Source organism: Aethalodelphis obliquidens, unplaced genomic scaffold (assembly GCF_003676395.1).
Source record: "Aethalodelphis obliquidens isolate GAN/ISIS:26980383/991018 unplaced genomic scaffold, ASM367639v1 scaffold47, whole genome shotgun sequence".
NCBI lineage: Eukaryota > Metazoa > Chordata > Mammalia > Artiodactyla > Delphinidae > Aethalodelphis > Aethalodelphis obliquidens.
Window position 1 is genome coordinate 4,693,016 of NW_020837991.1, and position 26,864 is coordinate 4,719,879.

Below are 26,864 nucleotides of genomic sequence, written 5' to 3' on the forward strand. Positions count from 1 at the left end.
TCTCTGCATCTCTGACCTCTCAGTCAACAGGGGATCTGCAGCCTAGGGTCTCGAGACCTCACTGGGGAGCAGAGCAAGTCTGCTGGAATCATGGAAGTTTTCTTTCCACTTTAGGGCAGCAGAGTCTGATGTACCGATCTCACCCCTCCCCCAATGCAGAGAGCCATTCACATGCCAGGGGTTCCTATTTGTGCATTTCCACAGCACTGGCTGGTCTGGGTGCTCTTAGCAGAGGCATGGCCTTCTTCTGGCATCAATTTCTGGAAGAAAGGATGGACTGCTGAGGAGATTAAAAGCCCACTCTCCACAGTGATGACCCCAGTGGAAAAATCACAGTGGATCCAGGACTTTGTAGAGTCTTCCGATCCCAGGCACCTCAGAGGAGATTACTACCTTGGGCGGGCTCCAGAGCCTTGCTGACAAAAACCTATGAGCTTAATATGATCAAGCTGTTCCTTGCCAGTTGAAGGAGTTGGAGGAGTCTTGTTAAGTATAGCAGATGAATGCACCAAGGAACACATCAATGGTAGTGGAGACAAGTCTCCCATGGGAGGCTCAGTCCAGACCTGCTTTGTTCCGTTCTTTGCTGGAGGGGGGCCAGCTGGCGCTGAGGCTCCCGCCTGTGACCTGCCCTGTGAAGAGGCCCCCATGGCAGGGCAGGAGGAGAACCAGCTTCAGCCACACCAGAGGGCTCACCTGGAATGAGTGTTATTTACTGACTGGCCCAGAATCGCGTACCAGGACCCCCCAGGTGGAGGTATGACCTCACACCTCTCTCCTGTGCTTCTCCCCCCAGACCACTGGACTTGGGTGCCCTCTGAACCACACTCCTGCACATCCCTCTTTCCTCTCAGTGCCCACTTGTCCAGCTAGCGGTCTTGGGTCTCTCACCTTACCTGAAGCCCTAGTTTCCTGACCTGGCCCCACCCCCCTGCCCCCACCAACCTCTTTCTAAAGGGCAATTCTGACCTTGGCTTCAAACTCTTGGCTTGATCACAAGGTGAAGTGTCTGCACGGTGGTCCAGCTCCTGACTGCCTGTCCATCCTCATCTCTGGATGCTCTGGCAACATCCAGAGAGCCAGGTGTGCTTCTCTGCACAGCTCATCCCGTGATCACCTCTGTGCCCTTGTTCCTGCTGGTCCCTCTCTATGGAATGGCCTTACCTCTCCTCCCATACTCCACCCTCCACCTGGTTAACCCTTGTGCTTGAATTCTGTTCCAGCACCATCTCTTCCAGGAAGCCCTCCGGGTGTTCTCCTATTCCCCCTACATCTGCTGAGGTGAGTGCTTTCACCCCCTGTGCTCGTACTTCTGTTGTGAGTCTCAACCCGATGAACTACCAGTGTAGATTTATCCTCTGCTTCCTCCATTAGAATGAGCACTACTTGAGGACAAGATCACTTTTCGTTTATCCCCCTGTACCCTTAAGACCTAGCGCAAGACTAGCCCAGAGTGCACAGTCATCAAATGCCTCTCTCTACCAACGAAGCCCTGTTCTCTGCCACCCCCACAAGGGGCTTGAGGGTGGTGGTAATACAACCCCTTCTTAGCACTACCAGTGAAATGGACAGATCTGTTGTATCGGGGGTCCTGACAAATATCTAGGCCAACATAATGATTGGGATGGTGGCTGAATGTCATCCACCAGAGAGCTTTCCTGCTTAACATTGGGCCATTTCATCCAACCAAGCCTGGCTTCCTCTTTTAAAGTTTCCCATGGCTGATGTGTCCATGGAGTTCTGATTTGCAGAGAGGTGATCTTTGGCCTGCCTTAATGAGAGGGTGGGGAAACTTCTGGGGGCACTGATACCCTTGTTCTCTTGAGATCAACACCAGGAAACCCCTCCAAACTTAATTGTTGTTGTTTTTTTAAAGCGTTAAGCATATCTCGAATATGTGAGCATTATAGACTATTCCCAAAGGCTACCCTATTGAAACTTGAGGCGCGCACTGACCCTGGGCATGCTGTTCCTTGCTCTGGCTGTGGAGGTGAAGGCTCACGGGAGGACCAGAGGCAGGGCTGATTTGTTCCGTGGAGAGGAATTGTGTTGGAAAATGTGGATTTAGAAGTGGGTCTGAACCAAGGTGCACCCCTTATGGGATGTGTGACAAGGACAGGTTTCCTAACATATCCAAGCAACAATTTCCCATATACAAATGAGGGTGGTAATGATACTTACATGGCAGGGATTTTGTAAGATTTCAGTAAGAGTGTTACGGGAAACAGCTGGGAATACGCTATGTGTTCATCCGAGGGAGGCCATGGGAATCATCTTTCCAGGGCCCCTCTGTAGCAGGAAGTTCTCTTTCTTCCCTCTCCTCCCCAGCCCTGGGCAGCCACTAATCTACTTACTGTCATAAATTTTTCTATTCTAAACTTGTCATATAAATGGAATTACACAATATGTGCTTTCTGGTGACTGGCTTTTTAAATTTATCATGATGTTTGCATGAGAGAGCAGCCAAGATGGCAGGGTAGAGAGACCCTGAGCTCACCTCCTCTCACGAGCACACCAAAATCACACCTGTCTGCAGAACAACCATCGATGAAAAGGACTGGAACCTACCAGAAAAGATCTTCTACTACTAAAGACATAAAGAAGGAACCACATCAAGATGGGTAGGAGAGGCGGACTCACAATATAATCAAATCCCATAACCCTCGGGTGGGTGTTCCACAACCTGTAGAATAATTATATTGCAGAGGTTTTCCCATAGGAGTGAGAGTTCTAAGCCCCATATCGGGATCCCCAGCCTGGGGGTCCAGCACTGGGAAGATGAGCCCCCCGAGCATTTGGCTTTGAAGGGCAGTGGGGCTTAATTGCAGGAGCCCCACAGGACTGGGGGAAATAGAGACTTTGCTCTAAAAGGGCACACCAAAATCTCATGCACACTGGGATCCAGGGTGAAAGTAGTAATTTGATAGGAGCCTGGGCCAGACCTGCTGGTCTTGGAGAGTCTCCTGGGAAGGCCGGAGGTGGCTGTGGCTCACCCTGGGAGCACAGACACTGTTGGCACACATACTGGGGAACATTCAGCCACGTGAACACTGATGCTGCTGGCGGCTGATGTATTGGCTCATTAGCGCCAAGACATGGCACAACACAACAGACTATAGGTGCCAATGCTGGGACACCTCAGGCCAAACGACTAACTGGGCAGGGACGCAGCCCCACCCATCAGTAGACGGGTTGCCTAAAGACTGAAGAGCCCATAGCCTCCTCTGGACACATGCCTAGACCTGGCCCAGCCCACCAGAGGGCCAAGAAACAGCTCCGCCCACCAGTGGGCAAGCACCAGGAAGCCTGCACAAGCCTCTAGACCAGCCTCACCCACCAGGGGCACTGGCCTGCCCACTAGCAGGCCAAACAACCTTCAGGACACCTCAGACCCCATACTCAACTGTGTCAGAAACTAGCCCCCCCAAAACAATCTGAAATGAGTTCTGGGATCCCTGGGCCCTGCAGCCAGACTCAGGAACCAGCTCTGCCTGCCAGTAATCCAGTACTAACCCCAGGATCTGGCAACAGTGTGCGGACAATAGCCCCAGAGTCTATGGGACCCTGACTCTGCCCACCAGTAAGCCAGCACTAGCCCCAGGGCCCCCTAGGATTCCTCAACCAGCCACCTTGTGACCAGGCCACACTAAACAGCACCCAGCAGCATCTGCACAAGGCAGGGCCTGGCAACCAACCAGGCTAGGGCCCCACCAAGCCCACCAGACAACCCACATATTCAGCCTTAAGGGGAACCCCTAGAGCATACAGCTTGGGTGACGAGAGGAGAGTGCACTGCTGGGATGCGTAGGATGTCTCCTACAGAGGGCCACTTATTCAAAGTTGAAAAATGTAACTAAACTACCAAATACATAAAAATACAAATAGAAACTTAGACAAAATGAGGCAGCAGAGGAATATGTTCCAGATGAAGGAACAAAATAAAACCCCAGAAGAAGAACTAAGTGAAGTGGAGATAGGCAATCTACCCCAAAAAAGAGCTCAGAGTAATGATTTTAAAGATGATCAAAGATTTTGAGAAGAGAATGGATGCACAGAGCAAGAAGTTAGAAGTTTTGAACAAAGAACATAAAGAACAACCAAACAGAGATGAATAATACAATAACTGAAATGAAAAATACACTAGAAGGAATCAATATTAGACAAAATGGATCAGTGATTTGGACGACAGAGTAGTGGAAATCACTGCCACTCAACAGAAAAAAGAAAGAAGAATGAAAAGAAATGAGGACAGTTTAAGAGACCTCTAGGACAATATCAAATACACTAATATTCACATTATAGGGGTCCCAGAAGGAGAAGAGAGAGAGAAAGGGCCTGAGAAAATATTTGAAGACATAATAGCTGAAAACCTCCCTAACCTGGGAAAGGAAACAGTCACCCAAGTCCAGGAAGCTCAGAGATTCCCATACAGGATGAATCTAAAGAGGAACACGTGGGGACACAGTGTAATAAAAATGACAAAAATTAAAGAGAGAATACTAAAAGCAGCAAGGGAAAAGCAACAAATAACAAAGCAGCAAATAACATATAAGGGAACTCCCATGAGGTCACCAGCTGATCTTTCAGCAGAAACTCTGCAAGCCAGAAGGGAGTGGCAGGATATACTTAAAGTGATGAAAAGGAAAAACCTACAACCAAGAATACTCTACCCAGCAAGGCTCTCATTCAGATTTGAAGGAGAGATCAAAAGCTTTACAGACAAGCAAAACTAAAGGAATCCTGCACCACCAAGCCAGCTTTACAACAGATGTTAAAGGAAATTTATAGGTGAAAAAGAAAAAGCCACAACTAGAAATAAGAAAATTTTGGAATGAAAAAGCTCACCAGTAAAGACAAACATACAGTAAAGGTAGGAAATCATCTATACACAAAGCTAGTAGGGAGGTTAAAAGAGAAAAGTAGCAAAATCATCTGTACCCACAAAAAGCAGTTAAGGGATTTACAGAACAATTAGATGTAAAATATGGTATCAAAAACAGTAATCATAAGGGGAGGAGAAAACAAATGCAAGGTATCTTAAATTCATTTGAAATGAAGAGATCAGCAACTTAATCACACACACACACACACACACACACACACAGCTGAGAAGCAGTTACCATTGCCCTTATTTCACTGATGAGAAGCTGGAGGTTCAAAGGTTAAACCGTGTGTGCAGAGGTGGAGGGTAACACAATGCAGGCACTCTGCTTACCTGGGCTCTAGGTGTCTGGAGCTGTCTGGAGTGAGATGTGAGTGAGGCACTGGGTGATGTGTGTGGGGTGTGGGTGGGGAGAGGTGGGAGCTGTGGCCTCCACTGTGAGCTCTTGCTGTCCGTCTTTCTAATGCTTTGAATAAATAACATGCTAATTAAATTCAGAGAGCATGTTAAGTTGGGAGGGAGCATAAACACCAGCGAGAATAAAGGGAAGAATTCAGTGGACTCTCCGAGGTTATAAAAATGGGCTGAAAACAATGAATGAAATTCAAGCTTAAAAACAAAGAGTTGAGAGATTTACAAGGTGCCAGAGGTGATAGAAGCGGGGGGAGCATCTTATCCAAGCCTTGATTTGTGTCCACAAATGTCAGCCAGGCATTATTATGGAGTGACATCATGGGCAGGAAGGACAGACACCACGGCAGCCCTGGGCATGCTCTGTGCTTTCTCAGGAGTGGACACCTGGGGACCCCCATGTACCCTCTTGAGCCTGGGCGGATGAAACAGGCAGGGAGGAAGATTTCACATGTTAGCCAAGAACGAAAGGCTGCTGGTGGGGAGGTGATTGTCCAAGGCAATGAAAATATATTCAGATTTCAGAAGTCCCAACTAATCTTTCTGCCTACATGGTCTGGGGAGAGGGGCAGATCGCGGTGCAGTGGGATGGCTCTGGCTGACACACAGAGCCTGGTTCTGACTTTACATGGCTGTTAAATCTTTCTGTGTCTTAGTCTTCTCATCTGTCCAACGAAGGCTGTGTGGCAGGAGGGAAGGTGAGTGTGGGCTGCCAGTGGGACCTCTCCACGGAGGTGGAGGCAGGGGAGAAAGGAACTCTAGAGGGCAGAGGAGGCGGTACCCACAGGTCTTCTGTTTGGGCTGGAGCAGGAGGGCGGATTGCCTTTGTTTGTGTTCCACAGAAGCAGACGCTGAGACAAAGTTATGTTTCTTTGGGAGGTGAGTTCAAGCAACACTGGTCGGAAGTAGGGAAGTGAGACCAGGAAGGGGAGGGAACCTTGGTTATCAAACAAGTTAGCTCTGTGGGTGGTTGCATTTGTTCTTACTGGAGAACTCTGTTCCCTGTGCAGAATGCACTCCTCAGAATTACCCTGCCCCAGGGGCAAAGGAGCTGGAGTGTGTAGACACCAACTCCTGTTGTTGGTAGTAGGCTGCCCTCCAGAGATCATTCATTCCCCAACACCCTTGTGCTCTGGCAGTGAGAGAAAGGCCCCAGACAAAGGGATGCAGATGCTGGCAGAAGGGATTGGCCAGGAGGCCCTGAAGTGGCAAGAGTGAGGACCTGTGTGTGTGTGTGTCCGGCAGGGTGGGGGAACAGGTAGAGTCTGCAACACTGGAGTGGGCAGAGGGCGGGCACCTGAGAGATTTGTCCCAGAGGTCAGAGTAGCTATCTGGCCAGAGGACACATGATTGGGGACCATGATGTCCTCCTGTTCAACTGGTAAGAAATGAGAGTGTGTATTGCAGGGAATCCAGATACTGTGAGCAATGACTCGTGTGTCCGCTTCACTGGGGAAATTAGACTCAGAAAAAAATGGTCAAGAGTGTGAGTCTAGCATTGGCCCAGCCACAGTTGGGCATTCCAGTCATCCCGGGGAACCAGTGCGGTGCTATGGTTAAGAGGATAGCCTCAGATACCTAAGTGTGCTCTGGCACATCCAAGTCGTGTGCTGCGGTCATATCACCCCACTTGCTGGCGTCTCTGTTTCCTTTTCTGCAATATGGGGCTAATGATAGTCTGCACTTTCGAGAGTTTTTGTGAGGACAAAAGAGTTACGCGTAAAGCCTTCAGAAGAGAGCTTGGTATAGGGTAGAATTTCCTCAAGTGTTCGCTGTTGTCGTTCAAGAACATGGTGGTGCCTTTGGGAGATTGAAGACCAGTGACCTCATCCTGAGGCCTGGCCTGTGACCAGGCTGGAGCAGAGAGAAGAATGCAGGAGAAGGAGTCGGCTTCCTGCCGGTTCCCACTCTGGGGCTGGGAAGCTAGCTGGGTGTGGGCAGCTTGGACCAGGCTGCAGGTTCTGCAGGGGAAGGCTGTGTGAGCATCACAGGGTGGGGTCACTGCTTTTCACTGGGGGGGACCCTGACCTGATGGGCCTACCCCTGGCCTGCTCTGAGTGATGAACTTGCAGCTTCACCTGGAGGGAGGGAAGGGAGGAAGGAGGGAGGGGGCGGGCTTCATCATTGCACAGGGGGCTTCATGGAGAAACAGAGCAGAGCAGAGTGTTTTCAGGGGTGCAGGAAGAGGGGCAAAGAAAACAGCTGGGGCTATCGGGCTCTTCTAGAACATGGCTGAAAGGGCCCATGGAGGCCTCCTGGATCTCCGAGGTTTCTTTAGAAGTGAAAACTTTGGACTGGGGCCTGATGACAGGCTGTGAATGCAACATTTCGGCTCAGAGAAGATTTCTTTCTCCTTCCATCGCCACGTTTAGCCGTGCACTCCCAGACTCCTTTCTGTCCCTTAATGACATCTCACGTGGGTCTTTTAGATTTCTGGTCAATTCAATGATTCACAATCAGTGAGAGCAGTTGAAACTCCAGTCTGAGTCTGATTGAGTCCCCTCCTCTGCCGTCTCGCAGGAGCCAGGCCTGAGTGCCCGGGCGGAGGCAGGCGCTGGGGCAGGCAGTTCTGTTCGTTTGCTCATCTTCCCCCTCCATCAGGCACAGGGATTCTGATTCTGGGATGGCTCCTCCCCTCAGGAACACCTATGGGAGTGAGGAGGGGGAGAGTGTCAAGAACTGTGAAGGATTTCAGTTTTTGTCCTGATCACAAGCTAACATGTTAGTTTGTCAGTTAAGTGGATGTCAGTAAAAGACATGAGACTCCTGGGTCAGAGATAAAGGACAGGTTATTACTCACAGCAATGGCAATAGCCAGAGAATCAGCACTTTTGTGCCTGTTCCCTGAACCCCAGTTCTCACAGGACACTATGAAGGGGACCAGGTGGCCCCTGTGTGTACAGTGCGTTGCATTACAGGAAGGAACCCTGGGCTTAGGGCACCTAAATCTCTTATAATGGGCAGTAAGCATGCCTGTCCCCTGCTCCAGAGTGAGACATTCTCTATTTTACTGGACAATAAGAATGCCTGCCTTTGCTTTGGAGGACTGCTACCTTTATCTTTCAAGGCTGTTCTGCATCTAAACATCCTGGAAAATATAGCCTAGAACAAAAGAGCCAGAGAACTCTTCACTTTCTAGACAGGCTGAAATCTGATCCACTGTGGGTCTCCTGTATTGCAGCAGAGGGATGGCCAGAGAACTGTCCCAGGACGGGCTGCCTGGCCCTGGCTGGGTCTGGTTTCATCTTCTGCTTGTGGGCTGCACAGCTGTGGTGGACTTTACGTCCATGGTGTGTGGGGTTTCCTAGGGAACGTGTCTGCCTGGCCCTGGCCCTCTCCGTCTCCGGGACTCCCTGAGAGAGGACAGCCAGGGTCCACATCCCAACCCCTCCCTGGATGGAGCTTCACCTGCCTGGCCCAGCAGCCACCTAGGATTCTGCACAGCCCTGGCCTCCTCTCCTCTAACCCCTGCTCCCCCCTGCATGAAGTCTGAGAGCTGCCAGAATCTTCTTTTCTCCCTCCCAAGAAACACAGAGACCTGGGACGGGGTGTGTGTGGGGAACTGCACTCTCAACGTGTTCTTTTTTTTTTTTTTTAACTTTTTATCTTATATTGGAGTATAGCTGATTAACAATGTAGTGATACTTTCAGGTGTACAACAAAGTGATTCAGTTATACATTTTCCCATTTAAATTGTTACATAATATTGAACAGAGTTCCTGGTACTATACACTAGGTCCTTGTTGGTTATCCATTTAAAATATAACAGTGTGTGCATGTCAGTCCCAAACTCCCTAACTATCCCTTCTGCCCACCCTTCCCACCTGGTAATCATAAGTTCACTCTCTAAATCCATGAATCTGTTTCTGTTTTGTAAATAAGTTCATTTGTATCATACATGCACCCCAATGTTCACTGCAACACTGCTTACAATAGCCAAGACATGGAAGCAGCATAAATGTCCATCAACAGAGGAATGGATAAAGAAGATGTGGTACATATATACAATGGGATAATACTTGGCCACTAAAAAGAATGAAATAATGCCATTTGCAGCAACATGGATGGACCTAGTGATTTTCACACTGAATGAAGTAAGTCAGACAGAGAAAGAGAAATATCGTATGATATTGCTTATATGCAGAATCTAAAAAGAAATGATACACATGATTCAATGTGTTCTTTTCAGATCCCTTTAGCCCCCATCACTATAAGCTTCAGTGAGTATCTTCCCTTCAGAAATCTTCAAGTGGGGACCTCCCCGGTGGTCCAGTGGTTAAGACTCCCATGCTTCCACTGCAGGGGGCATGGGTTAGATCGCTGGTCGGTGAACTAAGGTCCTGCAAGCCATATGGCATGGCCAAAAAAGAAAATTAAATTAAATTATAGGGCTTCCCTGGTGGCGCAGTGGTTGAGAGTCCGCCTGCTGATGCAGGGGACACGGGTTTGTGCCCCGGTCCAGGAAGATCCCACATGCCGCGGAGCGGCTGGGCCCGTGAGCCATGGCCACTGAGCCTGCGCGTCTCCTCAACGGGAGAGGCAAAAACAGTAAGAGGCCTGCGAACTAAAAAAAAAAAAAAAAAAAAAAAAAATTAAATTATATATATAAAAAAATCTACAAGTGAGAAGGCAGCCCTAGTTTCATGTCCACATTCAACCCCAAACTCTAGGGCACTCATCAAGCTCCCCCAGAACTGTTTCCTAGGACCCTGTCTTTTCAGGGCTAGCTCTAGAGGGGCCCCTAAGCTTCTGCCTCACCCAGCTTCTAGCCAGGCAGTCACGTGCCAGGCTCTCTCTCTAGGGGTGGCTTCAGTCTGGGAGGGGTTCTCTTGGAAACCCCCATTCACTTCTTAGCTTTTCTGGGGAGGTGGGCAGTGGCTGTGGGCACTGTGTCCCTCCATGACCCCTGTTTATCTTGATTACTACAATGTACCCTACTGTCTTCTTCCCTTCCTGCAGTTGTCCCCTTACACAGAGTCGGGGGAGGGTCAGCCCACAAAAGTGACCCATGATTGGTTGGGTGACCTGGCCTCTGTCTGTATTTAGCCAGGACAGGGCACAGGTGTGGCCCAAAGGCCAGGGACCTGAGAAGATAGACCAGTGGCAAGGTGTGCAAGTAATTGTTTTAATAAAATTGTGGGAAGAGGAGTTCTCCCAAATGAAACATCCCCATTTTGTGGGAGGGGTTGGGGGAGAAGTAGGTCAAGCGTTGGTCCCCAAACGCCAGGAAGCCACCTTCCACGGAAATTACATGCCTAGAAAATTGGGTCATGCTTGCACAGTTGGGACCTGAGGGCTCCCCAAGCTCATCTACTCTGTCCTGCCCCCACCCTCAACTCCCCTCAACAGCCGTGACAGCGTCCAAGGCTGGACTATTTTTAGCCAACTCATAAGGTGGTCATGTGCAGAGCTCCCTAGAGCTGCAGGGGTCTGGCCTGGCCCTCTCCCAGGCCTTGAAGAGATGGTGGATGTGACTTTACTGTGTAAGTGGGGTCCCAGAGTGAGCTTCCTGAGGAGCTGAGCACCACACCATCCCCCAGACTTAAGCACACATCTGAACCTCATTTCCTGGGCTGGAAAACTTCAGAAGCTGCAGATCCTGAGCCGGCTGGTGATGCACTCCTTGACTTGGGTGCTCTCATGCATGGTGTCCTCACCTCCACGTGCTCCCATGCTGTGTCCGACTCCACTCTATCCAAACCACTCAGAGCTTCCCAAACCCGCTAGGCTGTATCTGGGCACGTATTGGGACGCCCTTCCTTCTCATATCTGCCTGTCACATACTTATTTCTACTCCCAAACTCTGTTCAGACATCTTATTTTCTGGCTATTTCACCCAAACATCATGCACTCAAAGAATTTGTTTCAATGTCAGTCTCCCCTGTTGGGCTGGGGCTCCTCAAGGCCTTAAGTCAGAGCTCGGCATGTAGTAGGTACTCAAAACATGTGTATTGGGCAGACCTTACAATGATCATCTATAGAGTGAGTATAATAATCTCTTGGTTTCTGGTCCCAGCAGAGTTCCTGGTTGACAGCTTTTGTAAAGGGAAGAAGGGTGGGTTTACACTAAGGCTTTCTACAGCCTTAGTGTAGGGGGTGCGAGAAATTTCAGGGCTGATCAAAGGAAAAGTTATGACCACGAGGTGGCAGTAGCACACGCAAGCTTGACTTGGAAGACAGTGACAGGTTTGCATTTGAGGATGTCTCTCACAGCAGGAGACTCGGTACCCTCCCTGAGTGTCTAGGGCTCAGGATCACCACCCAGAAGAGGAAGGGGGCAAGGGAATTCCCGAGAGGGAGATGGGAGGGAGTTTATGTGTCCAGGAGATGTTGCTCAGCAGTCTGGAATTCAGAGTGCTCCAAAGGGTGGCAGGATCTTGGGGGTGGTCACAGCTTTGGGGTTTCTCTTATTCATGGCTAGCAGATGGTAAGTGCAGTTTCACCTAGTGTGCAAAGGAGTCAGACTCTAAATGGCTAAAAATCTGCTCACTGGGACGATGCTTAGAACAGTTGGATGTACAAAAATGTGAGTTTGGCTCTGGTGGGCTTTTGAGCTAAGGGGTCTCAGGGTGCTGTGAAGCAGTAAACAACACAGGGGCCAAGATACAGAAGCTACCTTTGGCTCATTTAGATAATACTTGGGGGAGGGAAGGGCTCAGTGGGGGTCTGCATCATCTGTCCTTGTTCCTGAGTGTTCTTCAGGCTACCTTGCTGTGGTCCAGGGAATCCCTACATTTATTTACTATGTATTTATTTTTTAATTGAAGTATAGTTGAGTACCACGTTATATTAATTTCAGGGGTACCCCACAGTGATTCGATATTTTTATAGATTATACTCCATTTAAAGTTATTATAAAATACTTGCTGGATTTCAGGACACTTCAGCACATATTTACCAAGCTCCTACTATGTGCCTGGCATGAGGAAATGCAACAATGATTAAGATGCAATGTCATCCCACCAAGGAGCTCACAACTGGTAGGAGTAACAAACCACAAATACCTAATTACAACTCTATGTGATGCACGGTGTCCCTAAGGAGGGAGTGACAGTGCTTGGGCAGCAGGGGCCGCCACACTCAGGGTCATGCAGGGGCTGGGGCGTTTCAGAATTTAGAATGTAGAGCTGATGGGCTCAGACACAGTGGGATCAGCTCAGAGGGCGGGGGCTGACTCTGCTGCGTTTCAGTGCCGTAGTCTGTATCCCATGCCAAGCCCCTAACATCTCATAATCCAGGGGGAGGGCCCGGAACTTGCAGCTTGCTGCTTCCTGTTAGTTGCATCACAGCTATGCAGCCTTCTGCAAACCACTTGCCTCCTGTGAGTCTCAGTGTCCAGTTCTGTAAATTTGGGATAAAAGTCTGTACTTCTTCTGAATGACCTCTAGCTGTTGGTGCCTCCCAGAGCTCAACCTTGGCCATTTCTCTATTTCTAGTCTCTCCCAAGGTGAAGTCTGGTCTCAAAGCTCTGACTTATGGTCCTCCAATTTGTATCTTCAGCCCTGAGTCCTCGAACTTCAGACTTATATTTCCAACTACATTCAGGTCCATAATTCCTTATCCTGCACTTGGCACTGGGTATGTTTTAGAATCCAGAATCTCTAAACTGTTGAAAGGTAGTGTCTCCAGTAAGATCGATAGCAGCGTCCTGTAATCAAACATATTGATATTTCTGCAGAGAAACTTGAATATTTATCCTAAGTGGCATAAAAAAATCTGTAAATCTCTTCATTTCATATCATGTCAGAATTTGCTAGTAAATGAATTATGAAGCACCTTTTGGATTTCTGAGCTTTTTGGATTTCGGAGTTGCAGATAAGTCTATGTGGACCTGTACTTTCTCTCCATTTAACGTTTGATAGGCGCTCCGAACTTAACATGCTCAAAATGTGACTTTTGATATTACCCACCTCCCACTCTGGGAAGGGGGGTCCAAGGCTGGGAGTGCAGGTGGTGCCTGGGTGAGGGAGGGAGTTCCAAGCAAAAAGGCACAGTGTCTGGGATCTCATGTGTTGCAAGAGCGGGGCTGGGCTGGGCACCTGAGTCTGGGGTGTTTCTTGGGGTGGCCTCAAGCAGATGCAGCCAGAGGGATAAATGTTGACAAGGACCTGGCTCTCTTTGGGGCAGGGCCAAGTGCTGAACCAAGTGCCAGACCATGGCCTGGAGTTGAATCCAGGATCTAGAGCTTGGGAGAATAAGACCATTTGAAAAATGCAAAAGCAAATATGGAGGATGTGAACAGGCTCAGGGCGTGTCAGGATTAGGGCAGGATGGAAGTAGGCAGAGGGCTCTTCTTCCTGGGTGTTGCTTCATGGTATGGGAGCTCAACAAGCCTGGATGTGCTGGTTGGGTTAAGGCTCAGGGGCAAGATGGGTTCAACAGATCAGGGTGGATGGGGAAATGGATCGCCGGGGAATGATGAGAGGGTCCTACAGTGAAACCATGAGCAGCCAGCTGGAGGAATCCTTTCTTGGAGGATGGACATGGTGGCCAGAAGGGATCTGAGAGCCAGATGGGGAACTGTGGGGAAAAAGACCCCTATAAAAAATTAAGACTCATGCTATCATGGGAACTGCATTGCAAGAAAGAGAAAAAGATGCCCACCACCTAGTCCCAAGGGCTAACACAGCCCCCAACCTAAACGAAGAAAAAATGCAGGTTTGGGATTAGCAAACTTCAAGGAAGTAATTAGAAAGGGGTGCTGTAACCTACTTTGAAATGAGTCATGGTACTTGTTTAGCAGAACACTGATGACCTGTAAACGGGGACAGTAGTGTTTCTGCCTGGAGCAGAGGGCTGATGTTTCAGCTTGGAGCCTGTGTGTGGAGCCCCGTCTCGCGTAGTGGGTAATGTTCTCACCAGGGTTCATGACAAACGTGTGCATTTCCTCAGTGACTCACAAGCAGAAGAGACTCTCTCTGAAGGATCCAGATGCCCAGGGCTCTCTCTGAATAACTCCACCCGCTCCCTCCTGTCCAGTGAGAAGACTCAGCACATGAGGCCTCGGGGGGGGCCCTGTGCCCTCTGCTGATTCTCCCAGAAGGGCCCGAGGTGACCTCTGCCCCACCCAGCAGGCCTGTCGGCTCTGCACTCAGGGAGACCCCAGCAACACTGCCCCGGGGGCCAGCCGTGATCTCTGCTGCCTCAGCAGAGCACCAATCACCACACAAAACACAGTCCTTCCCTGGAGGCTGCCTGTCATTGGTGTATAAATGGGCTGTCACGCTCCATCAGTTCTGCGTACGGCTGTGTGCTGCGTTTACCACCCCATTCTGGAATTCTCTCTCTCTCTCTCTCTCTCTGTCTGCAACCCCATCCTTCTTGTCTTCCACGGTGGTTCCAGGTCTGGAGCCCTTGAAATCAAGCTGCACAACCACAGCTCCATCTGTGCTGGGGCAAAATTGATCGCTTCACACGTGTTCCCAGCCTCACAGATCTTTCCCGCCCTTTGGGGACGATTTAGAATCTGGTCTTTGGCTGACACTTGCTCAGCCCCTCCCTCCTCTGTCCTGTGGGGAGGGCTTTCCCTTCCCCAGTTATATACTCTGGCTCCAGTGATGCAGAGACACGAGAATGGGGAGAAGATAAGGAAACTGTGGACTCGTGGACACTGGTGGGCTTAATTTATGTGAAAACCATATTGGAGGTTGGGGCAGTATATGGGGAAGTGGCAGCAGGCAGGGGAAGAGGGAGGTTTGTTCTGGTGGCTGGTGGAGATGGGGGGAGATTAATAGAGTGACACGTGTTGACTTTGGAGTCTGATATTCTGCAAGGCAGGAGATTAAAATAACTTCCCCCTTCACTTACTTGTGGTTTCTGAGCTCTGGTTCTTGGAAGAGGTCACTTGGGTCTCTGAGTTCCTTGGAGTCACCATCCTGTCTGGTTCTCTTAGTTCCGGGCCAGCTGGACTTGTCCTTCCAACCAGACTACGGGTTGCTTTGAGGGCGGGACCCATGCTTCATCTTGTCCACCTTAGGGAGAGACCAAGACTTCTGAGAGTGTTTTGCAAAGCCCACTGATGTCTAGAACAGACTCTGTAACCCTTCCGTTCCTGAGCTTGACATCCCCTGACTGGTCAGTCCCCAAAGCTCCAGAGCACCAGCATTAAATGGCATAGATCCTTTGAACTGGAAATCCTCTTTCATTTGGCAGTTCCTGAGAGATGTGAGTGATTCCAGAAATCAGGCTCACTTACTTTGGGAACAGTTGGAGATGGTGTTATGGGCTGAATGTATGTGTCCCCCACCCCCAAATTCATATGTTGAAGCCCTAACCCCCCAGAGGGATGGTTATTAGGGGGAGGGTCCTTTGGGAGATAATTAAGTATAGATGAGGCCATGAGGGTGGAGCCCCCATGAAGAGATTAGTGCCCTTTTAAGAAGAGAAAAAGTCTAGCGCTCACTCTTTCTACTATGTCGGGACACAGTGAGAAGGCGGCCGTCTGTAAACTGATAAGAGGGCCCTCACCAGACACCGAATCTGCTGGTGGCTTGATGTTGGACTTCCCAGCCTCCAGAACTGTGAGAAATCAATGTTTTTTGTGTAGTCCACCAATTCTGTGGTGTTTTTGCTGTAGCCGCTCAGCTACAAAGACAGGTGGCATGAGGCCAAGAACTGAGACAATGGTTCCATCTTTTTCTTGTCACTGAGAGACCACCCCTCTTCTTGATCTTCCTCTGCCATCTCTCTCTCCTCTACCTTGGGACAGGCACTTGGGAGGGGTTCAGGGGGCCCAGAGGTGGATCAGTCTCAGGTCTGTCCTTTGGGCTCATGAGGCAAAGAGCGGAACCAGCTAGACCTGCCTGTGGGCTCTAGCAGGGGCCCAGTGCTTGAAAACGTCTCCCCACCCTCCTCCCACCATGACATGGGCATATCTTCTATCCCAGCATCAGCTTCAAGGGCCCAGCTGGAGGGCTGCAGAATCTGCAGTGCAGTGCTGTGTGAGCCTGGTGCACCTACCTCGGTGCTGCTGCCTCACTTTGCTTCTGTTACTTGAACTCTGTTTATGCTAAACAGGGTTTCTCACTTTGGGAGGATCTTTAAAGGTGTGGAGTGCAACAGAGAGATGGTTCCTGATTCCCTATCACCAATTACACTAACTCAGCCTACGGAGAGGCTGTGGGGTGGAAGCTGCTCTCTGTCTGACCCTTGGGTCTGCAGGGGCCAGCGTCTGCTCCTGTATCCCTGGGGCTTTCTCTGCCAGAGGGGTTTCTGCTTTGCTACCTCTTGCCCTGGTAATAAAAACCAGACAAAACCAAAAGAAATCAGGAAGTGGCAGTCATGGAGTCTAAGCCTGAGATTTGTGAAGAAGTTAGCTGAAATCTATATTGCATCTAAGTTGTGACTTTTTACATCCTGTCACACCTACATCCCAGGCTCTGCTTATGAGCTTCTGGTTCTTTCCTTTGTTTTTGTTTTCCCCAGGCCCCTGCAAGATGGACTGTTTGACTTCTACCTCGCCAGCAGGGTCCAGCCCCACTCACTCTTCAGGAATCAGTCCCTTATGAATGCCTGGAGCACGTCCTCATGGTCTGCCCTGCCCACTGGGCACTCACCACACTGGAATGCATCTTGGGTTTGGGTACCCAGGATCCAGAGTCATCTTCTGTTGAGCAGAAGGGCCTCTGTCAGCTCTGGACACCATGGTGGCATCGCCATCTGTGGGGATCACCTGAGTGCCCAGAGAGTGCTGAGAGAGGAGATGAGATGGGGAGGGCTCCCAGGGAACCCCACAAATCCCCAGAGAATTTTGCATCCTATCAATATTTTATTTAAATCTGATGACCACTCTCTCCACATTTTAGAGATGAAATGGGGTATGGAGAAGCTGTAGGAATTTGGGGTTTGGAGCCCAATGAAACCACAATCTTATCATTTCCTAGCTAGGAAGCAAGAAAATTAACCTCTCCATGCCTCAGTTTCCCTATCTCTTAGATGGGACCATAGTACAGAGCTCACAGAATGTTGGAGGACGCAGTGGACGATGCCCGGTATGGTGGTACCTGGATGTAAAATCCCTGGCATGGGGCACATAGATGTTTATTCTCTGTCTTCCTCACATGTTCTCTTAAATATCAGTCCGGGAGAATTCATTGGGAAAGAGTAGAAAGGACACAAAGTTGGACACTACCCTTGCATGGTGCCTTTGTCTCTTCAGAGATTTTCTCATAAAAGCGTCAGATGTAGCCATTTTACAGATGAGAAAATTGGAGTCTAGTTTCCACAATGAAATAATAGCAGACTTGGGTCTCAGAAAAAATGCTTCAGTTCTGATCCCTCCACTTTCACAGAACTTGTGCTTAACTGGTGCCTAATAGATGCTGGTTGAATGGCAATCCCGGGCAGTGATTCTTAACATGTGGTCACTGGACCAACAACATTGGCATCCCCTGGGAATCCATTAAAAATGCAGTCTCTTGGGCCCCATCCCAGACCTAGTGAATCAGAAACTCTAGGGGTGAGGCCCAGCCATAAGTGTTTTTAAAAGCCCTTCAAGCAACTCTGATGCAGACCCAGAGCCTATCCACCTATCACCTGACCACACACACAGCCTCACCTGTACCTGCTCCGTTATTAAGTGTAACCAGCCCCCAGGCCAGCTGCGGTCCCCAGTGCTTCTACAGGGACTAGCGAAAGCAAAGGTGGTTTCCTCCCTGTCTTCTCTCTCCCCCACTTCCAACCACAGAGGGGAGAAGACCCCCAAACTATCTCCTCCTTTCCCCTTTCCTTAGAAATAGTGATGCCTTCTGATCACAGCTCCCTCTGTTTGCCCAAGCTTTTTTTATTTACATTTTTTTACTAGGTTCTCCCTCCATCCCTTGGGAGCTTGTGTTTTCATTCCCACTTTTGTGAAGATGCAGAGCTGGAGTCCAGAGACATGGAGAGATCACCCAGATGCGCCACTGCAGAAGGTAGCAGAAGCCAGCACGTGGATAAAAACTAATCCACACCCTTTGTTTTGTACTTGATGAGACTGAGGCCCAGAGAGGGCAAGGGCATTGCCAGTAGTTGCACAATGAGAGCCAGCAGAGGGTCACTGAGTCCCAGGTCTCCTGGCTTTCTCTCCAGAGCTCTTTCTATGACTGAAGAATTTAACTCAGATGTCATAGAAAGTGTATTCACAACAGAATCAAGGCAGGGTCTGCAAAGATTAGGTGCATATATTTCTGGAATATTCTCTGCACTTAAAAAAAATTATTATTAATATTATTTTATATTATGGTTTATTACTGGATATTGAATATAGGTCCCTGTGCTATATACAATAGGACATTCTTTATCCATTCTGTATATAATAGTTTGTATCTGCTAGTCCCAAACTCCCAATCCATCCTTCCCTCACCACCACTCCCCCTTAGCAACCACAAGTCTGTTCTCCATGTCTGTGAGTCTGTTTCTGTTTCATAGATAAGTTCATTTGTCATATTTTAGATTCCACATATAAGTGATATCATATGGTTTTTGTCTTTCTCTTTCTGACTTCACTTAGCATGATAATCTCTAGGCCCATCCATGTTGCAGCAAGTGACATTATTTCATTCTTTTTATGGCTGAGTAGTATTCCATTATATATATATGTGCGTGTGTGTGTATATATATATATATGTGTGTGTGTGTGTGTGTGTGTGTGTATGTGTATATATATATATGTGTATATATATGTGTATATATATATATATATGTTTTCTTTATCCATTCATCTGTTGGTGGACATTTAGGTTGTTTCCATGCCTTGGCTATTGTGAATAGTGCTGCTATGAACATAGGGGTGCGTGTATCTTTTCTTCGGATGTATGCCCAGGAGTGGGATTGCTGGATCATACGGCAGCTCTGTTTTTAGTTTTGTAAGGAACCTCCATACTGTTTTCCATAGTGGCTGCACCAATTTATATTCCCACCAATAGTGTAGGAGGGTTCCTTTTCTCCACACCCTCTCCAGCATTTATTATTTGTAGACTTAAAAAATTATTTTAATAAATGATTTACCCAGGAACCTGTGCTTAATCACGGGGCACTAGTGCCCGTGGCTCTGCTTTCAAAGCTCTGTGCAAGCTCTGCAGGTGATGGTGAGGGAATGGAGCTGGACACACCGAGTGGTGCTTGCCTCTCACCAGGGAGAGAAGAGCCTGAGCTGGGAGTGAGACACGTGGCATTCCTGGACATTCTCGGCCCAGCAGGGGAACACAGAACACAGCAGGACAGTCCCAGCAGGACAGTCCCAGCAAGACCTCCTGCCCTTGGCCCTGGAATGAGTGTCTTCGTTGGCCATTAGCTGCTTCACCTGGCTCTGTAGGAGGATCTTCCTTGTTCATTTCTGCAGGAGAACCGATTAGATTCCTAGGGCTGCTGTAATAAAGTGACCATAAGATGAGAGGCTTAAAAGGACAGAAATCTAGTCTCTCACAGTATTGGAGCTCAGAAGTCCAAACTCAAGGTGTGGGAGGACCTCACTCCCTCTGGAAGCTCTAGGGCAGAAGCCTTCCTTGCCTCCTCTGGCCCCTGGTGGCTGTCAGTATTCTTCAGCTTCCTTGGTTTGTGGCTGCATCCCTTCAGCCTCTGTGCCAGTGTTCCTGTTGCCTTCTCCTCTGTGTCTGTCTCCTCTTCTGTCTCCCTTGTGTGTCTCTTATTAGGATACTTGTCACTAGATTTAGGGCTTCCCAGATAATCCAGGATATGTCTTTATCTCAAAATCCTTAACTCAACTGCATTTGCAAAGGCCTTTCTCCAAATAAGGTAACACTCAGAGGTTCTGGGAATTAGAACGTGGACATGTCTTTTGGGGAGTCACCATTCAGCCCATGGGCAGAGGACTTGGGGAGGACTCCCCTGTCGAGTGCTGCATTGCCTTAGGCCCCTGATTCTCACTGCTATGTGTCCTGCAACCTCCAGTTTGCCCCAAGGCTTGAGTAATCACAGGCTCCTGTTTGAGGGAACTGGGGTCTCCTTGGCAATATGATCCTGTTATATGACTTTGATTGGCTGCCAGTTTGGTACAAATATGCAAGCACGGTGGCCTGGTAATCAACACAGAGAAACTAGCTGCCCTGGTCCTTGATCCTGGATCCAGCCTTCGTACTTTTGTCATGCCCAGCCCCTTGGTCCCCAAATTATTGCTTCTACCTTGGCAATGCTGTGCCAGATGGATCCCCTTCTGGATCCTAGGCTTGCTCCTCTGGCTGGTTCTCTACAAAGGGGTCAATAGAAATGGGGAGTACAGTCTGAAGAATGGATAAAGAAGATGTGGTACATATATACAATGGAATATTACTCAGCTGTAAAAAGAACAAGATAATGCTATTTGCAGTAGCATGGATGGACCTAGGGATTACCATACTGAGTGAAGTAAGTCAGACACAAAAAGACAAATATCATATGATATCACTTATATGTGGAATCTAAAAAATAGTGTCCAAATTAACTTATTTATAAAATAGAAGTAGAATCACTGATGTAGAAAACAAATTTATGGTGACCAGGTTATATGGGGGAGTGGGGGGAAGGATAAACTGGAAGACTGGGATTGACATATACACACTACTATATATAAAATAGATAGCTAATATGAACATGCTGTATAGCACAGGGAACTCTACCCAATACTCTGTAATGGTCTATATGGGAAAAGAATTTAAAAAAAAAAGAGTGGATATATGTATATGTATAACTGATTCATTTTGCTGTACACCTGAAATTAATTGTAAATCAACTATACTCCAACAAAAAAAATTTTTTTTACATCTTTATTGGAGTATAATTGCTTTACAATGGTGTGTTAGTTTCTGCTTTATAACAAAGTGAATCAATTATACATATACATATGTTCCCATATCTCTTCCCTCTTGCATCTCCCTCCCTCCCACCCCTCCAGGCGGTCACAAAGCACCGAGCTGATCTCCCTGTGCTATGCGGTTGCTTCCCACTAGCTATCTACCTTATGTTTGGTAGTGTATATATGTCCATGCCTCTCTCTCGCTTTGTCACAGCTTACCCTTCCCGCTCCCGATATCCTCAAGTCCATTCTCTAGTAGGTCTGTGTCTTTATTCCTGTCTTACCGCTAGGTTCTTCATGGCATTTTTTTTTCTTAAATTCCATATATATGTGTTAGCATACGGTATTTGTCTTTCTCTTTCTGAGTTACTTCACTCTTTATGACAGATTGTGAGGATGGGAAGTGGGAAGAGGCTCAAGTGGGTGCAGGGGACCCGGAAGTCAGCCTTATCCCAGTCCTCTGGCTTCTCCTAGGTCTCAATCAGCCTCATCCCCAGATCTTTTCTATCTCCTGCCTTTGGTGTTTCTAACATTAAATTAAGGGTGGAGGACCTGGCTTTTGCAAACCTGCCAGGAACACGATTAGCTGATTCTCAGCCATCTGGGATCATTCACTGCGAGCATAAAGGACTTCTCGGTAGGCTGTCTGACGTTTCCTTTCTGCTTTCAGATGGGCCAGCGGGACCAAAGTTTGAGTATGTGTGGAGGAGGACAGGGGGAGACAGCACTGACGGCAGTAAGTAGTAGTCCGTAGACTCCAGCAGTCTGATATTTTGGGACCAGGGTGTTCTACAAAGTGGTTATACCACTGTATAGTCCCACCTACAACATGTGAAAATTTCAATTGTCTACGACCTCACCAACCTATAGTGTTGTCAGTTCAATTGTCTGCTGCCAATATATGGAAATGCATTGATTCTGATATTGACTTTATACCTTGTGAGTGATAAGCTTTCTTATTCAAGTATTTTGTAGATTGCTTAGGATTTCCTTCTAACAATCATGTCTTCTGAAAATACAGTTTTGTTTCTTCTTTTCAATTTTTATGATATTTAATTTCTTTTCCTTGCCTTATTGCACTGGAAAAATCATCATAAAATTATATGGATTTGGAATTATCTTTTGGGAATTTTAAAATTATGAATTAAATTCCTTTAATAAATATAGGTGTGGTTACCAGCCTCCAAGATGGCCATCAATGATCTTCACCTCCTGGTGTATAAAGCTTTGTGTAGTCCCCTCCAGCATTTTACTAGAATGGGTCTGCGTGACCAATAGCATACAACAGATTTGATGGTATGTTACTTATGAAGAGATTATAAAGGACTATAGTTTCTGTCTATCATTCACCCTGGGAAAAGCCAGGAACTATGTTGTGAGGGCACTCAAGCAGTTGCGGAGAGGCCCAGGTGGCAAGGAATAGAGGTTTCCTGCCAACAGCCAGTGAGAAACAGGCCTGTCAACAACCATGTGAGTGAGTTTATTTTATTTTATTTTATTTTTTAATTTTTTTTTTGCGGTACACGGGCCTCTCACTGTTGGGGCCTCTCCCGTTGTGGAGCACAGGCTCGGACGCGCAGGCTCAGCGGCCATGGCTCACGGGCCCAGCCGCTCTGCGACATGTGGGATCTTCCCGGACCGGGGCACGAACCCGTGTCCCCTGTATCGGCAGGTGGACTCTCAACCACTGCACCACCAGGGAAGCCCGTGAGTGAGTTTAGAAGCAGATTCTCCAGCATAGTCAAGCCTTCAGATGACTGCAGCCCTGCCTGACAACTTGACTGTAACCTTGTGAGAGGTCCTGAGTGAGAACCACCCAGTTAGGTTACACCTGAGTTCTTCACCCCCAGAAATTTGTGAGATAAATTTGTTTTTGCTTTAATCTCATAAATTTTGGGATAACTTTTATTATGCAGAAATAGATAGTAATACAATAGAGCTATTCAGATTTTTCATTTTTTGTGTCAGTTTTGATAATTCGTGTTTTTCAAGGAATTTGCCTATCTCCATAAAGTTGTCAAATTTGGCAAAAATTGTTCATAATATTTTGTTGTTTTCCTGTTAATGTCTGTAGGATCTGTATTGGTATCCCTTCTTTCATTTTTGACATTTGAAAACTTGTGTTTTCTCTTTTTCTGATAGCATTTTGACCTTTCTCAATTTTATTAATCTTTTTAAAAACTAGCTTTTGGTTTCATTATTTTCTGTTTTGTCTATTTTCTATTTTATTGATTTCCATTTTTACCTTTAAATCATTTTCTATTCACTTTGTTTTTAATTTGCTTCTCAGTTTTGAGTTTCTTAAGGTTGAAACGTAGAACACTGAAATACTTTTCTTATTTTCTAATATAAGTATTTAAAACTATAAATTTCTCTCTAAGCACCACTTCAGTTGTATTCCACAAATGTTAGCTCATACGTTGTGTTTTTATTATCATTTAATTAAATTTCACTCATGATTTTTTTACACATGGGCTGTTTATTTTCAAATCTTTGGAATTTATAGGTATTTTATTGCTATTGATTTCCAAATTAATCATGCTGTGGACATAAGACATATTATGTAAGACTTGAATATTTTGACATTTATTAAGGTACATTTTATTGTCCAAGATGTGGTCCATCTTGGTGAGTGTTTCTTGTGCCGTGAAAAATAATTTGGATTCTATGGTGATTGAGTATAGTCTTCTTTAAATGTCAGTTAGGTCAAGATGGTTGACAGCGTTGTTTAAATTTTTTGTATTCTTATTTTTTTCCTGTTTTGGTTTTCAAATCAATTCTTGAAAAGCAATATTACAACTTACAACTATGATTGTAGATTTATTTATTTTTTCACTAGTTCTGTCAGATTTTGCTTTATGTATTTTGAAACTCTATTATTAGGAACCTACAACATTTAAAATTTTCATGTATCCCTAATGAACTGTCTAATTAACTCCTTAATGAACTTATGAAAAGTCACTATTTATCTTTGGCAGTGATACTTATCTTGAGGTCTATTTTGTATGATATTATTATAGCCTTACCAGTTTTCTTATTCTTATTCTTTGCACAGTCTATTTTTCCATCATCTTATTTTAACCTGCTTTTTATGTTAAACTGCACCTTCTGTAGACAGGATGTTTTTGACTATTGATATTATTAATCCAGTCTAATCATCTCTACCATCTAATTGGAGTATTCAGCCATTTAAGGTTAATGCAGTCTTTGGTGTGGTTGAGTTTTAGTCTGCTATTTTTCTATTTGTTTTCCATCTTTTTCTTCCTCACCAATATTCCTTTTTTCCTAACTTTTAAAAGATTAACTGGAGATAATTTAGCATTCCACTTTATTTCCTCTTTTGGAATTTCTGCTAAATCCATGTTGTATTTTTTTAGTGGTTAACCTAGGGATTCTAATATGCATCTTTAATATACCACAGTCTACTTAACTTATCACATATTATTTCCAAAATATAAGAAATTTACAATGATATATTTCTACTTACCCCATCTTTTTTGCTAGTTTTGTTATGAATTTTATCTCTACAGTTTTTAACCTCCACAGCAAAATATTATATTGTATTTAAAAAGTCGTAAATCTTTTAAAGAAAAAAGAGAAAAAATAAAACACTCATCACTTCTGGTGCTCTTTATTTCTTCCTGTAGATGCAAGTTTCCATCTGTTTTCCCTTCATCCTAAAGAGTATAAGTATTTCTAAAAATGAAATACTAAAGAGTTATAGTATTTCTCTGATGGCAATGTAGTCTCTCAACTTTTGTTTATATGATGTTAAAAAAAATCTTAGCTTTTCAAGGATAATTTTAATGAGTATAAAACACTGGTTGAAAGTTTTTTCCCCCAACTTTATTAAAATGTCATCCCGTTTCTTTACTCTTCCTTCCATTGTTTCTGGAAAGAAGGCAGTTGTCATTCATGTCACTGTTCCCTTGTATGTAATGTGGATTTTATTTTCCTTGGTAGCTTTTTAACATTCTCTCCTAATTCTTAGTTTTCAGTTTACCTCTGATGTATCTAGGTAAAGTTTCTTTTGCCTTCATCCTTGTTAGGTTCACTGAGCTTCTTAGATACCCAGACTGATGTTCAAATTCTTCTTTTCTGCCCCATATCTCTCTCCTTTTGGGACTCTAATTGCATATATGTTAAATTGCTTGATATTTTCCCACAGGTCATTGAGGATGTGTTTATTATTATTTTTCAATGTTTTTCTCTGTTATTAAGATTGGATGATTTTCACTGATCTGTCTTCAAATTTACTTATTCCTTTATTGACAGTCTCCAATCATCTGTTAAGTCCATCCAATAAATTTCTGTTCTAAAATTTCCATTTGTTTCTTTTTTCTTTTTCTTTTTCTTTATTTTTACAAGTTATATTTTGCCAGCATGGGATTGTATGGTACATGGTGTGTGGCTTGCTTTTTTTCATTCCTCAATAAATGAGCACATGATTTCTCATGTTTTTTTAATTTTTATTTTTAAAATTTTTATTATTATTATTATTTTTAATTTTTTGGGACTATAGTTGATTTACAATGTTCTGCTAGTTTCAGGTGTACAGCAAAGTGAATCAGTTATACATATTCATACATCCACTCTTTTTTAGATTCCTTTTCTATACAGGCCATTACAGAGTATTGAGTATAGTTCCCCATGCTATACAGTAGGTCCTTGTTAGTTATCTATGTTATATATAGTAGTGTGTATATGTGCAATCTTCCACTTTATCCTTCCCCCACCTTCCCTAAGAAGAAACGACACCTTCCCTAAGGAAATTCACAGTTCAGATGGCAGACAGCCAAGTAGAGAGACATTAGCATTATAGTATGATGAATCCTATGGTACAGGCATTGTAGAAGTGCCTAAGCAATCCTGGATGGGAGTCTTGAAAGACTTTCAGGAAGAGGTAGTGCCTATAATAAGTCTTGAATGTTAAATTGGTATGTCTTAGTCAATTTAGGTTGCTATAACAAGATATGATAGAGTGGATGGCTTAAACAACAGGAATTTATTTCTCACAGTTCTGGAGGCTTGGAAGTCTGAGATCAGGGTGCCATCAGATCCTGTGTCTGGTGAGGGCCCTCTTCTTGGTTTGTTGTATCCTCACATGTTAAGGACAGTGAGCTCTAGTCTCTTTCTAGTCTTATAAGGGCACTAATCCCATCATGGGGGCTCCACCCTCATGACCTCATCTAAAACTAATTACTTCTCAAATGTCCCACATCTTATGGGATTAGTGTTTCAACATATGAATTTTGAGGGGACAAAAACGTGTAGTTCATAACAAGGTATTATTAGGCGGAGAAGATGGGGAAAGTATGTTCTACAAAAACAGAGTGGTACCTGCATAGCATAGAAGCAAGAGGGAGAAAGGAGTTTAGGGGGCCATGCACAAGTGTGAGAGGGGAATGTGGAGACATTTGAGACTGAAGAAGAGGATGGAGAAACCTGACCTTTATAATCAGATTGTGGTTTTTTAAAAATACAATGTAGACACAATAGAAACAATTGGTGGGGGCCAGTCTGGAAGCAGGGAGATAGGTGAGGAGGATGTTGGGGTGGGGTGACTCTGGTCTTGGGCTGAAAAGAAGGATGGATTTCAGGGAATCTGGGCAAGTATAATTTAAGGATCACATGACTGACAGGAGGAGGACAAAGGTGCATGAGAACAAGATGCCTCAGAAGATTCCTGGACCTCTGTGTGGGGCCTCAGGGGATCTTAGTGTCATTCTTTAAGATCCAGGAGAAGTAAGAAGTTTAGGAGGAAAGAAATGATGCTTCCATTGTCATCATGTTGAACTGGGT